At 46.4% G+C, this 14,177-nt stretch overlaps 2 non-coding genes across 2 annotated transcripts; both read right to left on the bottom strand.

The window, feature by feature from the left end:
* Nucleotides 1-3,001: 3,001 nt before the first annotated feature.
* Nucleotides 3,002-3,131, bottom strand: Trnal-caa. The gene is made up of 2 exons: nt 3,094-3,131; nt 3,002-3,046 (listed from the first exon to the last, which is right to left on the bottom strand). It is a non-coding gene; the product is annotated as a tRNA-Leu (tRNA).
* A 1,908-nt stretch (nt 3,132-5,039) lies between these two features.
* Nucleotides 5,040-5,111, bottom strand: Trnap-agg. The gene has a single exon. It is a non-coding gene; the product is annotated as a tRNA-Pro (tRNA).
* Nucleotides 5,112-14,177: the final 9,066 nt, after the last annotated feature.

Raw genomic sequence — 14,177 nt, 5'->3', positions numbered from 1 at the left:
TGGGGCCTTTCGCTACTTGAGCACACACACGCGTAAGTGGAACGAGGGCGGCGGCGGCGGCTGCTGCTGCTGCTGCAGTTGCACTTAGTCGGGCAGGAGGAACAGAAGGGGAATGAGGAGGCATTGTCCTTAGCCTCACCGCAGGCAACAAAGCGGAGCGTGCACAACAGCACCGGCAACTAGAGAAACCACAGAGACAGACAGAACAGAACGGAGCAGAACAGAGCAGTGAGACACGTAGAAAGAGAAAGGAGAGAGGGAGAGGGAGAGACACGGAGACTTGGACTTGATTGTAACAATGTGGCACACTCAAGATGCGCCAGGTATTTGGCTAAGGCGATAATGCGACAAGGATAACGAGGCATTCGGACCGTGGCGCGCCCCGCCGACAGGGGAGGAGCAGAGCAGGAGGCTTGTTATCATCCAGACTCCTGTCTTGTCCTGCTGCTGTCGCTGCTGCTGCTGCTGCTGCTGGTACTCGTCCATGTCCTCCCTTTTCGTGGTGCGTAATGCGCTCATTACGTGCCGCCATCAACATCGCATCGACATGCCACACCAAGTGGCTTAGACTATTCCATACCATACCCCCCCGTTCATCCCCCCTACTGTTCGTCGTTCCCCCTCGATGTTGCCATCATTTTTGGCTTCGGTTTTGGGGTTTTGTCCAGAGTCCAAACACGGCAATGTCATGCCAATTGCATGCCTTTCCCATTGCCTACTTCCCACTCCCTTCAGACAGGATTGCTGGATATACCAGGCAGTCAGGCAGCCAGGGAGTCATTCAGTCAGTGGCTAATTAGAGAACCGCCTTTTGTATTGGCTGATAAAGCAAAAATTCGGTATTGAGAGGAGACATTGTGGGAGGGGGGTTTCTGGCCTTTTGGTTGTATGGTTAATGGAATGCTGGATTCATGTCTTGTAAATGGGTGGAATTGTAAAGGATTTTGGGGGTAGTACTCGTAGGTTTCGTAGGAAGGGTTGCATCGCTGAAAGCTTCAAGATTAAAGCATTTTCCCTTGAATGCGAGGAAAACCATACGAAAGTTATACCAAGTGTTCCTCAAAGGTTTATCCACATCAGCGGCAGAGGCAGATGCAGAGGCCGCTTTGAGCAGAGTTGAGTGGAGTTTTAGTCCCGGCTACTACTCGTACATCAACGGCAGCGCATCAAAGTTAATGATGCAGTGAGAACCGCTAAATACCCTCGAAATGCAACAGGGCCCTCGCCCCGTGTTCCCTGCTGACCCGCCACTCGACTCAATTTGAAGTACGAGGCAGGTGTTTGTCGGGGGATCTCTCGCGGACACGTGTGACGATGTCCAGCGAGCGATGGAAGCGGAACAAAAGGCTTGTGGTCGGTCGGTCGGTCGGTTGTTGACCAGTGGCCCACAGCTACCTGTGCTTGCTGTTGTTGTTCCCCCAATGGATGGCCATATGTCAAGCGACTTTACAGCAACAATAGCAACGAGACAAAATCAATTTCCCTCCTCAGTAAACCAAACAGCAACAACGTTTTAAACGGATTTGTCCCGCCGACAAATTAGTTACGCCAGAGAAAAAGATAGAAGTAGAAGAAAGAAAAGCCAACTGCAGCTGCAGGAAAGGCCAACTAGCTACCAGATCGAAGTTACAAATACCCTTCAAGAGCTACAACGAGCCAACACGCAGAGGAAAAACTTGTGTATTTATTTTTACTTTATTTGTTTATTGTTTTAATATTTAAATATAAATTATATGTGGGTGTATCTTCTATGTGGAACTGTGATACCCCGTGGTAGCGTATCAATAGTGTCAGAACAGGAATATCAAGTGAAGAACGACAAATTGCGTGGGGGACGACGCTTCAGATGTAGATTACAAGGTTAAAAGAGGGCAGGGGGCGAGGGGAGTGCTAGAAGCAAGAGAAGAAATAGGAGACGAAGGAGAACGAGTGAGAAGAGAGGAGCATGACAGGAAGTGCGCTAACTCAATTGGTCTCTTGGCAAACGCCGCATTATGGGTCACTAAGCCGCCTAGTGGCCATTGTCAGACCTTGGCTTTGTCACTTCCCTCTCCCCCACTCAATCTTTCTTCTTTGCTGGCTTAGTTCCTCCTGGGCCGAGTGCTGGTGTGTGGGAGGAAGTGGGACAACAAGTGCATTCTCTGATTGACATGCAACACGCGTTCGGCGCCCACTTTCCTGAACAGAACAGGCGGTGCGGTACGTTCGGGGCATGCCACGCACCGTTGTCGCTTGGCTTAGTTTATAAAACTTGTTCCCCACCAAGAGAGAGAAATTTCTCTCCCTCTCTCTTGCTCTCTCTCGCTCTCTATATCTTTCGAGCTATGTAATTGAAATTACGTGACACTTTGCATATGCACCGGATTTAAATTGAGTTTCCAGTTGGCCGTCAACGTGTAGGAGGAAGCAATAGAGCAAGCTGGGGCGGGAGAGGGAGAATCTTGCATGCCTATTGTGGCACGCGTGTCTTAGTGGTCTATCCATCCATCCCGCTCTTGTGTTTGGTATTGTCTGTGGCAGACCCAATGTAGGCGACGTCCCAGAACTTTGTCAAGTGCATTCGAGTGCCATCAGAGGGAGGGCTGCCCGAACACGTGCTGGCATACCCATGAAGAAGGAAATAAATGGAGAAAACTCCAAACTAAACCTAATAAGTCGGAACACAAAGAGAGGAGCAATGAAACTTGTTGGCTTAGGGGGTGCGGAATTAGATTCAAGGTTACCATGAAATATGACCCACAGCAGCTGAAGTAAATCGGGTGATAAAATACTGAGAATTAGAGAAGAATTGGAAGGATAGAACAGGCAATAGAAACTAAGTGCATAATAACTAAAACTTACTAGATTAAATAAAAAAAAAATAGAAAAGAAAAACACATTAAGAAGGAAAAAACTGCGATTTTAAATGTAAAACATAGAGAATAAAATTTCTACTATTTCTACACTCCAAAAAGAGAAATTAAAAAAAAAAACACGTTACCAAATGGCAAACAAAAAAGTTTGTCAGAAGTGGGATTCGAACCCACGCCCTCAGAGAGGACCAGAACGCTCATTGCACACACCCTTCTGCGAAGGGTAAGAGTTCGAATAGCTCTTGAGTCTGGCGCCTTAGACCGCTCGGCCATCCTGACACATGCGGACAGAGCGGCCAATGTTCAGCCTTCTGGGAGCGAGCTATTTATAGAACACGCGCGCTAGATAAGCAAAACATTTAAATAAATTCTATCGGCTGTGTGGGTGGTTGGGAAGAGGAAGCACATGAATGCCACATTTGTGCACACAGAAGGTGATAAAAGCTTGATAAAAGATGGGGTGTCATTGGTGTGTTGCTGCGGCGGTTGCCATGTGGGTAAGTGCTGCAGTGTTGCCATTTCATGCTTGGCTAAATCGTTGCTAAATCGTAACCTGAGCACCGTTTCCGCCGGGGCAATCAAAACCGAATTGAAGCTGGTGGTGGTGGTGTCTCGGACCGAGACTCTCGGTGTTCGTTGTTGCCCGGGGGCCTCATCATAAAAATCACACAAACCGCAGCCCCACAGCCACACACACACACCACACACACACACACACACAAAACTCCCAAACATGGATACTTTAACACACACAGCGACACACACACCCATACAATTGATGCGCCACGAGTTCAAGTCAATTGCAGAGCCCGCAGGCTGCGGAGAGCGCGTGTCCCTTGTTCTGTGCCTCCTCCGTTCCATGCCGATGTGGCAGTGGTGCTGAAACCACAAGCCTTAACCCCCTGCCAGCTGCTGTGATGTATTTGTCAGCTTCGAAAAAAAATCAAATAAGGAATAAGCTGAGAGTTAAAACGAAACGACTGAAGAATACCGTTTAATGAACAGGTGAACTTTGAACTTAAAAAAATCCAAGAAAGCAGAAGTCGGTAAAAAAAGCGAACGTTTGATGCCAGCAAAAAATTAAGTTTAATACGGACATTAATTTATATTAATGAAATGTTTTCATGGCCGGTTTAATAGATATTCCAATTAGATGAAATCAAGGACAGTATTTGTGCAGTTTTTTTGTATACGCAACTATCTAATCTAAATCTAAAACATATATTAATTTCAACGGATATTAAATACGAGTACCAATAGCCACAGTTAATCATTGAAATGCAGTAGCACGAATCGAAGCTAAATATTAACACTTCTGATAAATGGGTATCAAAATATACATTACAGAAAGTATCTCCCCATATATGTATAGATGGGGCAGGAGGCTATCAAATGCAGGCGGTCGAGGGAGACTGCCAGGCAGTGGCAGTGGCATTGCCAGACGTTGGTGATGATGCTCGACTGAGACTGCGACTGAGACGGGGGCTGGGAGCGAGGCTGTGTGGCTGGCATTGAAATCGAAATCGACATCGACAACCAGACACTTCAAACGCATGCAAAACGCATCGAAACAATGAGATTTACGTGCTTCCAGCTGTTATGGACTGCAATCGGATACATGTTCAGAGTGATGGAAGGGGAGGGCAGGAGTTGAGTGCCGTATTATTACAATGCGAAAGAGATCTGCCCTGCCCCTGGGGTAGGCAAATGGATTTCGGTCTCTGCATGTTAAACGGTAATGACAGCCATAAGCTTTGCCCATGTCGGTCTCTGGTCTCTGGTCTCTGCTTGGTCAGCCAAGCCGAAAAGTTTGTTGTGTTAATTTTCAATGCATAAAATTCATTGGCCCGGTCTAGACTGCGTCTCGAGTCGAGTGTCAGTCCGGGCTCCATGCCATCCCATGCCGTGCCATGCCTGGTGGGGCGTCAGTTTTCAATGGGGAGCCGAGCCAGAGACAAGAGTCCAAAAGAGTCAGTTGAATGCTCCTCTTGTCTCTTGTCTGCTGTCTCCTGTCTCCTGTCTGTCTGCTGCATTGTCTGCCCATCCTTCCGTAATTGTAATCCATACTTGTGTTGCCTTGGGCAGATAATTGTTATAATTGAGATGATCATATATCGTAGCAGCTTAATTGTTTTACACTTGAGGGTAAAATAAAAGAAAAAATACACAAAAAGATTTATTTGACTTGGGCTCGTCCGGGATTTGAACCCGGGACCTCCCGCACCCTAAGCGGAAATCATACCCCTAGACCAACGAGCCAGCTGTCAAATGGCTGCCGTCGTACAGATTATCAACACCGATCGTGGCCTGCATTTCGACTTTGAACTACGAAACTACTGAAAGTTTCTTCGGATTATGTAAATTTTGGATTGTGTTGGGTAAACCCGTTTACGAAATCAAATTTTTGGTAGCGGATCTTTGATCGTTCGGTAATCTCTTAACAGCATTCATATGCACACATATTTAAGTGGCTTTTGGCTTAATGTAAATGTCCTCAATTAGCTGTTAATAGCTCTTCTCCGCCCCTAGCAACCCTTGCCACCACCGCTGCACTTGACCCAGCATATGCCGCAGTACACGAGTATTTCCCCTGATTGGCAGTCCATATGGTGGTTGGGCCCCTGAGAAATCTGCGAATGGACATTGCAAATCTCCCTGTCGCAAAGATTAGATCGTATTCGGGGTTGGGTCTGGGTTGGGTTGGGTTGGTTTGCCTTCTGTCACTGATTGTAATCCCGGCTAGTGGGACCGCGAGCTCGTTAACATTATTTGTTGTGGTCTCTTCGCACAAAGTGCATTGGTGTTTTTTTTTTGGGCTGTTGCTTTTTTATTATCACAAATCAGGATACGGTACGGGCAAGGGTGACCCGCATCCAATCTGCGTCTTTTCGCTGCCCTTTAAAGTTTCCAATTCTGATGATGCGTTCACCCCCGGTTGCTCTTGGATTGGTTCTCTCTTCCACAAATATTTGATCAAATGCTTAGGCAACATCAAAAGGCTCTTCTAGTTATCCTTATACTCGTACGGTCAAGCACACACACAGGCAGTCAGGCAGGCAGGCAGGCAGGAAAGAAACTTTCGGTGGCAGGCAACTGTGGCAAGTTACGTGAGTTGATGGCTTCATTAGGGGTTGGCCAGGAGGGAGCAGCCGCGTACCCGCACGAAAATGTTTTATGTCTCAATTCTGGCTTGCATAAAAAAAGAAAAAGAATTTCAAGTGGTTGATTTTATGGTTCAGCCGGGTCCAAGCACCCCCTGCTGTTGCCATTTGCCACGTCACAGCTGTTATGATTTTAACTGGGGAAAAACCATTCAAGAGCGCTGTCAGTGTTCCCCTAATTAATATTGTACGAAATCCTCAATCTTCGTAAGTGGAAATAAGCCTTGGGGCCCACGAACTTTGGTGGCTCATTTGAATTCATTAGAAGCTTTTCTTTGGTCGCTTTCGCAATTTTACTCTTCAATGAATCGGTTTTTCCATGGGAAAAACTGTAAACTGCGCGTTAGGTTTACCAAGGGTGGATCTGGCTGTAGGTGACAGCTCTCTGTGGCGTGGTTAATGGTTCAGGTCACTGGGGGATTCCGCTGCTGGTAGGCATAATATAATGATGATGGCGTAATTATATATATAATGCCTGGCCCAGAAGTGAAACATTTATCAGGGGAATTAAGGTGGGGGTAGACTTTGATGGAGTTGAATTAGATGTGGAAATAGATTCTCTCTTTCCAATATAAGCCCTAGTGCAAAGATCTCTCTGCTGCTCACATTCCTGTCATGCATGTACTCAGCCCAAACCCAAAACGTCACCTCCCACTCCTCTGGCCACCGAAGTTGCAGCAACTTCTACGGTAGGGGCAAACCGTGTCTTACACGTTGCACAACCGAAGCAAGCGGCGGGCAAAAGCAGACAGACGACTACAAGTCAACAAAGGCTTACAATCTATAAAGTACAATCACTTTCAGCCACAATGTGCACCAACAGACAGGAGAGGCCGGCAGTCTGCCCTTTAAATCATGCTCGGAATCTCCAAGAAAACGTGGCTAGATCTCTTCGGTGTGGTGTTCCCCCCTGAACAATTTTCTATATACATATATGTATTGTACACACGTACTGTGTTGGGTAATTATGGGTTCGAAAAATCTACACCAGCATCGGGGCTTGATGATCGACATTGGTGGCTGTAAGAAATATATGGCCAAAACCTGATGAAAGGCCAGTTTACTTAGTCGGCGGGAAGACTCTGCGACTGGGACAGCGACTGGGACGCTCATCTCCCCATTCTCCTGGTCGTGCATTAATTTTAGCACAAGTTTTGTTCCTCTTTTTCTTTTGGTGTGGTATGCTTGGGGACACGCCCACTAAAGTGGCATGCCGCCATGGTTATGTAAACAGCCAGAAGAGCAGGAGGCACAAGGCAGAAGGAACCAAGGAGTAGGAGCACGAGAAGGTGAATTGATAAAGGCCACAACCGACTGGGACTGGGACTGGGACGATGCCAGGCGTTGATGATGATGATGATGATGATGATGGAGGAGGAGATGATGTAGAGGAAGGCTGGCACACATCACTAGGGGGCAAAGGTTGCCAGGCATAGAGCAGAGAGTGCAGAAGTGTGTGATGGAGGGGAACGTGTGCAGTAAGTGTTAATGTTGCAATCAGTTTCGAAGCCATAGAGTGGAGTGGAGAGTGGCTCTTTGGGTGGCTTATGGCAGTATTCGGAGATGATTGGAGGTGCCAGCGAAAATGAACTTTAATTCTGACAAGGGGAAATATATCCCCCCCGGTCTCTACCAAATATATCATGGAACTGTTGGAACTCCTTTTGCTCAGCAAGTGAATGCAGTTAGCTCCAAGGACCCATCCGCACAAACACAATGTAAAGTCCAGCCAAATCCCCCACATTAAGCAGCAACACGTTGAGCCACGGAACCGAAACCCAACACAAATGAGCAGCAATCCACACTCAGATCCCCCTCCTATCCCCTGCCCACTGCCACTACACATACTCGTACTTGTATCATCAAAATTTATAAAGCTTTCGGCCCAAACCCCGAGCGTAAAATGGCCAAAAAGCTTAACGCTCATAATGCCAGCCAATGGTCAGGGCACGGGAGGGGGGACATCGTGGAGAGTCGTCGGTAAACGGTAAATATATGAATTGGATTTTGAGCTGCCAGGGGGATTGGGGACTGGGGAGCAGGACTGCCAAATGGCTTTATGTGCGTCAGTAAATTTACACCTCGTAATCGAGATGAGTGGACACAGGACACACACACACACACACAGAGCTGGAGAGAGCGAAGGAGAACGAGGGAGAACGACCCAGAGCAGCTGTTGTCCAAGATTAGTCCCTCGCAAAAAATCTGTCGCACAAATTTTCATTTTTATGAGCACAGAGCCCCGGCTTTAAGGGCTCCGGCATTTGTTTGGCTTTGAGTTATGTGGAGGGGGGGCAACCAAGACCCTGGACCAAGGAGCCTCCTGGCGCCGCGAGCTTAGCCAATTATATAATAGCAGCAAAGAAGAGCAGACCCCGAAGAGAGGGGAACGAACCGAAACACGTACATCATCAGTCCGGAATTGGAAATGGTGTTTGCCCCCATACAGGCATAGACTGTTGGGATACCCAGCAGCAGTCGATGCTGTGGAGTTAATTTGCAGACTTGACGAGTCCCTTAAGGGACCCCCAATATACCCCAGCATCCTCTGCCTTTGCTGATTTGCATTTCAATCTTGGCAGCAGCAGCAGCGGCATGTGTTTAGTTTCGGCACAAAAAAAACCTGTTTCCTGTGACGAGGTGGTGGAGGAGGTGGAGGTGGAGTGGGAGATGCGGCAACAGCAACAGCAGCAGCTGCCACTGCAACGGACGGCAAACAGCGGACACTGGACGCTGGACGGAGGGGCAACAACAACACTTGCTGCCAAGTGAGATCTCGACCCCTCTGACTTCTTACGAGAATGCTTTGCTTTCCGTTGCACCGTGACTTAAAATGCAAATGAAAATGCAATCATTGTTTAATCTCGTACAGCGCCACAGCCACAGCCGCAGCCACAGCCACAGCAACAGCCACAACAACGGAGCAGCAACATCAAGGAGCAGCAACAGTTGTGGATGTTGCATATCCATACACTTTCCTGGCACAGTACACTCCCTCAGCTTTCAGCCAGCCAGATGGGCAATATGTAAGCTGGAACCTCATCGAAGTTCCTCTCTTTTGCAGGGTATTTCTTGCATCGACACAATGAAATCTCGCAGCAGTCTTCCCTGCCTGTTGTTACGATCGCCAGTCAAGCATCCCTGCGGTAACAACTATGAGCATGTTTGCTATGCCCAGTCGAGGCAACAGACCCAACAACAGCAACAGAAACAGCAGACTCAGATTCAGATTCAGGAAGCTTCCAAGCCTCGAGATACACAATTTTTGATAATATTTAAACAGGCGACGGCAGCCGCAGCAGCAGCAGCAGCAGCAAGAGTGTCGGAGGCAAGGCGGCAGCAGCAGCAGCATCAGCAGCAACATCCATGTTGAGGGAGGCCAGGCCAGATTGTGGATGCAACTTCTTGGGATGCTTGGATGCTGTGTGATAAATTCTTGGCATGAATCGAATGCAATACAAGACTTTTCTATCAAACAACATGAAAATTAGATCGCTGTTGCCGTTGTAATGCTGTCATAAGGAAGAGGCAGCAGCAACAGCAGCAGCAACAGCAACTGCCAGCAGATTTCCTTGCCTCTTGTACGGAAGATTGTGCTGGATTAGAAAGAGGGAGGGAAGAGAGAGAAAAGGTTGATCAATGGCATACCATTAGGTAGGAAATGTTGTGAGGTATCGGCTTCATGATAGGCTTCAAAACCAGGAAGAATTTTCAGGTTTATTCGAACTTTGACTCAATCGTTGATCATCCCACAGCATCCAACAATATTATCTAAATTTAAAAAGGAATATCTATGGCCACAAAACCAACCTCAAGCTGCTACACATCCAAGGCCTAGCCCCTCGTTCGGCACACTTTTAATTTCTAGCTCATTTGGGTGTCTCCCTTCATTCTCCATTCTCACACACACATATACTGACGGGTAATGTCCCAAACCAATAGCCTGGCATCAAGGTCAAGCCCCAGTCCAGTCCATTCCTCCGTCCTGTCCGGTCTGCCACGCCACACAGAAGTAGCAAGACCTAATTGGCAACGCCTTTTGCCACTGCAAGTGACAGGAAACTTTCATGCCAAGCGGCAGCACCGGCAAACTAATTAGCCTTAAAATAAAACCAACCAAAAAAAAAAGAACACACAAAATACAAAAAAAATATGTTTTTTCCAAGGAAATGATACAATTTCGCGCGCTTGAATATCAGCCTGTATGACGATGGGTTTGTAGAGGGGATTAGAGGGGGTAACAGGAGAGGCAGAAAGCAACACTAAAGAAAAAAAAACAACAAAAATTTTAATTTAAAGGAGAATAGCAGGAAAAAAACCACACGAAAAAAATAAGAAATAAGCGTAGGTACAAATGTCCGGCAGCAGAGCTAGAGATGAGCCACAGCCCGATGTGAACGATTTACTTTGATCGATAAATAGATCAAAAATAAACTCACGTGTGCGATGAATTATTGTTGGGGATATGAAGAGCAGAATGAACGAGGAACGAATAAGCGAATTAGGTATTATGGAAATGGAAGAATCTTTAGGTGTCCAGCCACCAGGATAAATTAACAATACCATAGAATACTCCATTGGAAAGTTCTCTTACTATATAGATAGGTATTAAGTACAGTAAAAATCTTCCCGATTTAATGGCGATTAATAGGGGAGGTGACCTAGTCAGTTCCACCATCTCTAGATGCCAAGCCAAGTGGCAATTCATGCTTATCCGCATCCTGTAGAAATAGCAGCCGCATCCACGGCGGCAGGGCAGGGCAGAGCTGCGCAGGGACTACATCCTAAATCCCCATCCTCGTCAAGGCCGTTCCAAAGCACACACACACACACATAGAGAGGGAGAGAGAGGGACAAAAAGAGGGGGAGGCGAGTGCAAGGAAGTAAGAGATAACCACAGAGCTGATGTGAAGGCCTTTACTGGGTCTCCAGAGTCTCCATCAAGCTAAAAATCTCCTGCCTTTGCGCCCCAGCACCACCACATACATCCACTCGTTGTCATCGTCATCATCATCCCCGTCGTCGTTGTAGTTGTCTGCGTTTGTCGTTTATCTTGGCTTCATTATCGCTTCATTAATTGCTAATTAACCATGTTCTACATGGCCGCCAGTTGCCGGTTCCCAGTTTTATAAAATGTGCAAGGCGTGGAAGATATAACCAACACGGGCGTTGGGGCGGTAGAGGTAGAGTTAGGGGGGGACAGGCACAGGCCCGGCCACAGAGCAGAGCCAAAGCCAAAGCCAGAGCCACTTTGCTTGGCCTTTTTGTAAGTGCAAATAAGTCGAAATCATGCCAAGTGAACGCGCCCCGCGCTTTATCGCGCTTTAATCTAATGCAATTTGTAAATGGAAACGAAAACGGGCCACAAAGGATGGCACTAGCTCAGGCAGGGGTCGGTTTCCCTCCTCTCACTGTCCCACTTCCAGTCCCACTACCAGTCTCTGTCTCCCACTTCTTCTTCTACTGTACTTGTAAATTAAAGCAAATATTTTGCTTATTTATTTCGGTTCTTAGAACGTTTGCTGCTGCTGCTGCTGTCCCTGTTGTCGACTAGCCGCAGGCCAATTAATTAATTTATTAAAGCAAATAAACAAAAGTACAAGAAAGCAGAAAAGAGAAGAAGAAAAAAGGAAAGCAAAGCAAAGCAAAGAGAAATCAAAGCGTATATGAAATGAATTGGGCCTACCAGAAAAAGGGAAAGGCAATGGAAACAAATAAAAAGGATAGCAAAACAAAAAGTGAGAAATACTCTTATGGTACGATCGCAGTGAGAAATCTTTGTGAAAAGGTGATGTAGTGGTTACCCAGTGTTTCCAGATGTACATATGACTTGCTATAATTTAGGGATCCATTGAGTGATTCTCCCAGACTGTTCCAACACTGCGATCCAACAAGTTATTGGCAATTATGGCTTGGATTACATTTTATATATGCCCCACGCAGCTTCGTAGCCATTAAAGTGCCATCTCGCTGCCGAAATCATTTCACTTTTGAGCCAAAGTCAAAGACAAATCCTCATCCTTCAGCACCACCTTCACCTCTGGCCACTATGTGTGTGTTTGTTGACTTGTTAAGGCCACGTAAATAGGCGAAAAAGGATTTTCCACTTGAGAAGTGCCAAGCTGCAGCCAGAAAAAGAGCAGCGTTAAGGGGGTTTGGGCACGGCCTCTCTTTTGAGACTTCTCTTCCAGTTGGCTGCTCTGGGTGGGGGGTGGTGCGAACTGGTTGGCGCCAAGCCGCACAAGGAGCCGGCACGACATCGGGTTAAGAGATTAACAAACAAGGAGCCAAGGAGCAGCCGCCGTCAATTCATCGTGGCGCGATGGGACGATGGAGTCGGAGCCAAGTCAAGTGAAGTGAAGGCAAGGCTGACATGAAAGTGACCAAGGTCTGGTATGGTGGCCTCGCTCTAGCCGCTGCTCCTTGCCCGTGCCCTTACCAGGCACGTTTAATTAAATCAAAGTTAATTAATGCTAACGTATTCATAAACAGGGTCATCAAACACCCAAAAACCTCACAGAGACGCTCGCAGAAGGAGGAGAACTCTGCCCCGTTCTTGTATAATTATGTAATATTTTTGCTTCAAGGATCGGCCTCCATGCCCGTGCCTCTGCCACTGCCAGACTGCCTGCTGAATATGCAACAACAGTCACCACAAGGAGTTGCTGTCAGTAACAGGAAACAGTCAAGAAACAGGAGCAGAAATTGGCAGAAGACAACCAGCAGCAGGAGCAGGCACAGGAGCTGAAAGGAGGACCAGTAAAAGGACCTGCCCGCCTCCCATTATTGGCAGCGCGTTCCCCTGCCCGACGTTTGTTCTGGTAATTATTCCAAAAAGGCTTACTGAAACTTTTTGACTTTGTGCAATTAAAAATACATTTTTCAAATATTTATACACAACAGAGATGCAAACACAAATTTACCCAGGAAATATATGTGGAAGGAGAGATGGAAAATTGTGTCAACGTCTCGAGAATTGAGTGAGTTGTGATGTACCGTGGATTGACCGAAGTGGGGGGAATTATTGTCAGGGAATTTAATTACGAGTTGGGGCTGACAGAGGACCCTGTTACCAAGGGGCTGTTCAGGGCTTAAAGACATGCCGTTGACAGGCCACAGATGACACAGAAGGGCCTTGAGTTAAGGATACCCAATCTGTAACCAACCAAAATATTATATAATCTGATTTATTCCAATTAATTCCATTCTCGGGGGAGAAACACCTATCAATGGGCCGATGGAATACCTTAAGCTGTAGGGATTTTCCATTGCTGCATCCTCTGGCATAAATGAAATGCATTTAAAAATACTCGCACTCCACTGCAGATGATATTTTGTCGATTTTCATATTTTGACACGAACTCCGAATCAGCTTGGATTTATATTCGTGTGCGTTGCGTTGCGTTGCCGCTTGCTCTTAAATATTCAACAATGAACGCTGAACGTGAAACAAGTGTGCCATTAAAAATCATGAAATATGAAAAACATAATCCCATAGACAAGTATATTTTAAGCTTAATTATCGACAGGGAAAAAGCCCCCTGCACCCCGTGCATGAAATGCTGCGGATAACATCGTGTAATGCTCCCGGTCGAGAGTGGAATTTATGAACGGAACAGTTGGAACACTGATTGTTGTATGGGGGATTACTGTCTGCCCGATAGACACACACATACATATGTACATACGCATATATGCATATGCGAGTGGATAAGATCTGATTTGGAGGGGCAGATTGAACATAATTGATGCAGCCAGCCCTACGCCACTTGTTGATCTGTTTCTTTCTTTTGTTTTAGCCTTTAATAATTTTATACATTTATTTATTTTATACTACATATTTAGTAAATGCTTCAAGCTAAACTGTCCACCAACAAACTTTGAATGCCAGCGGGAGGGGCTACTGAACAGACAAATCCTTAAGCCCGTATATTCCATCCAACTCTCAAATAAAAAAAAAACAAAAAACGAATAATAGAACATGACAATGAACAAGTTTTTAAACGATGCATTGGAAAATTTGTTTCGCTTGTACAAAATTTATTATTTAGAGATTTCCATTTCTGTTTTGTTTCGGCCCGGCTGCTGCTGCTGTTGCTGCTCCTGCTGCCATTGTTGAAACTATGCGCGAGGGCATTACAACGTATCTATCGTGTAAATAGTT

This window comes from Drosophila obscura, unplaced genomic scaffold (assembly GCF_018151105.1).
Source record: "Drosophila obscura isolate BZ-5 IFL unplaced genomic scaffold, ASM1815110v1 contig_1, whole genome shotgun sequence".
Taxonomy (NCBI): Eukaryota; Metazoa; Arthropoda; class Insecta; order Diptera; family Drosophilidae; genus Drosophila; species Drosophila obscura.
Note: the sequence above shows the minus strand (reverse complement) of the source record. Positions and strands in the feature narration are given on the sequence as shown.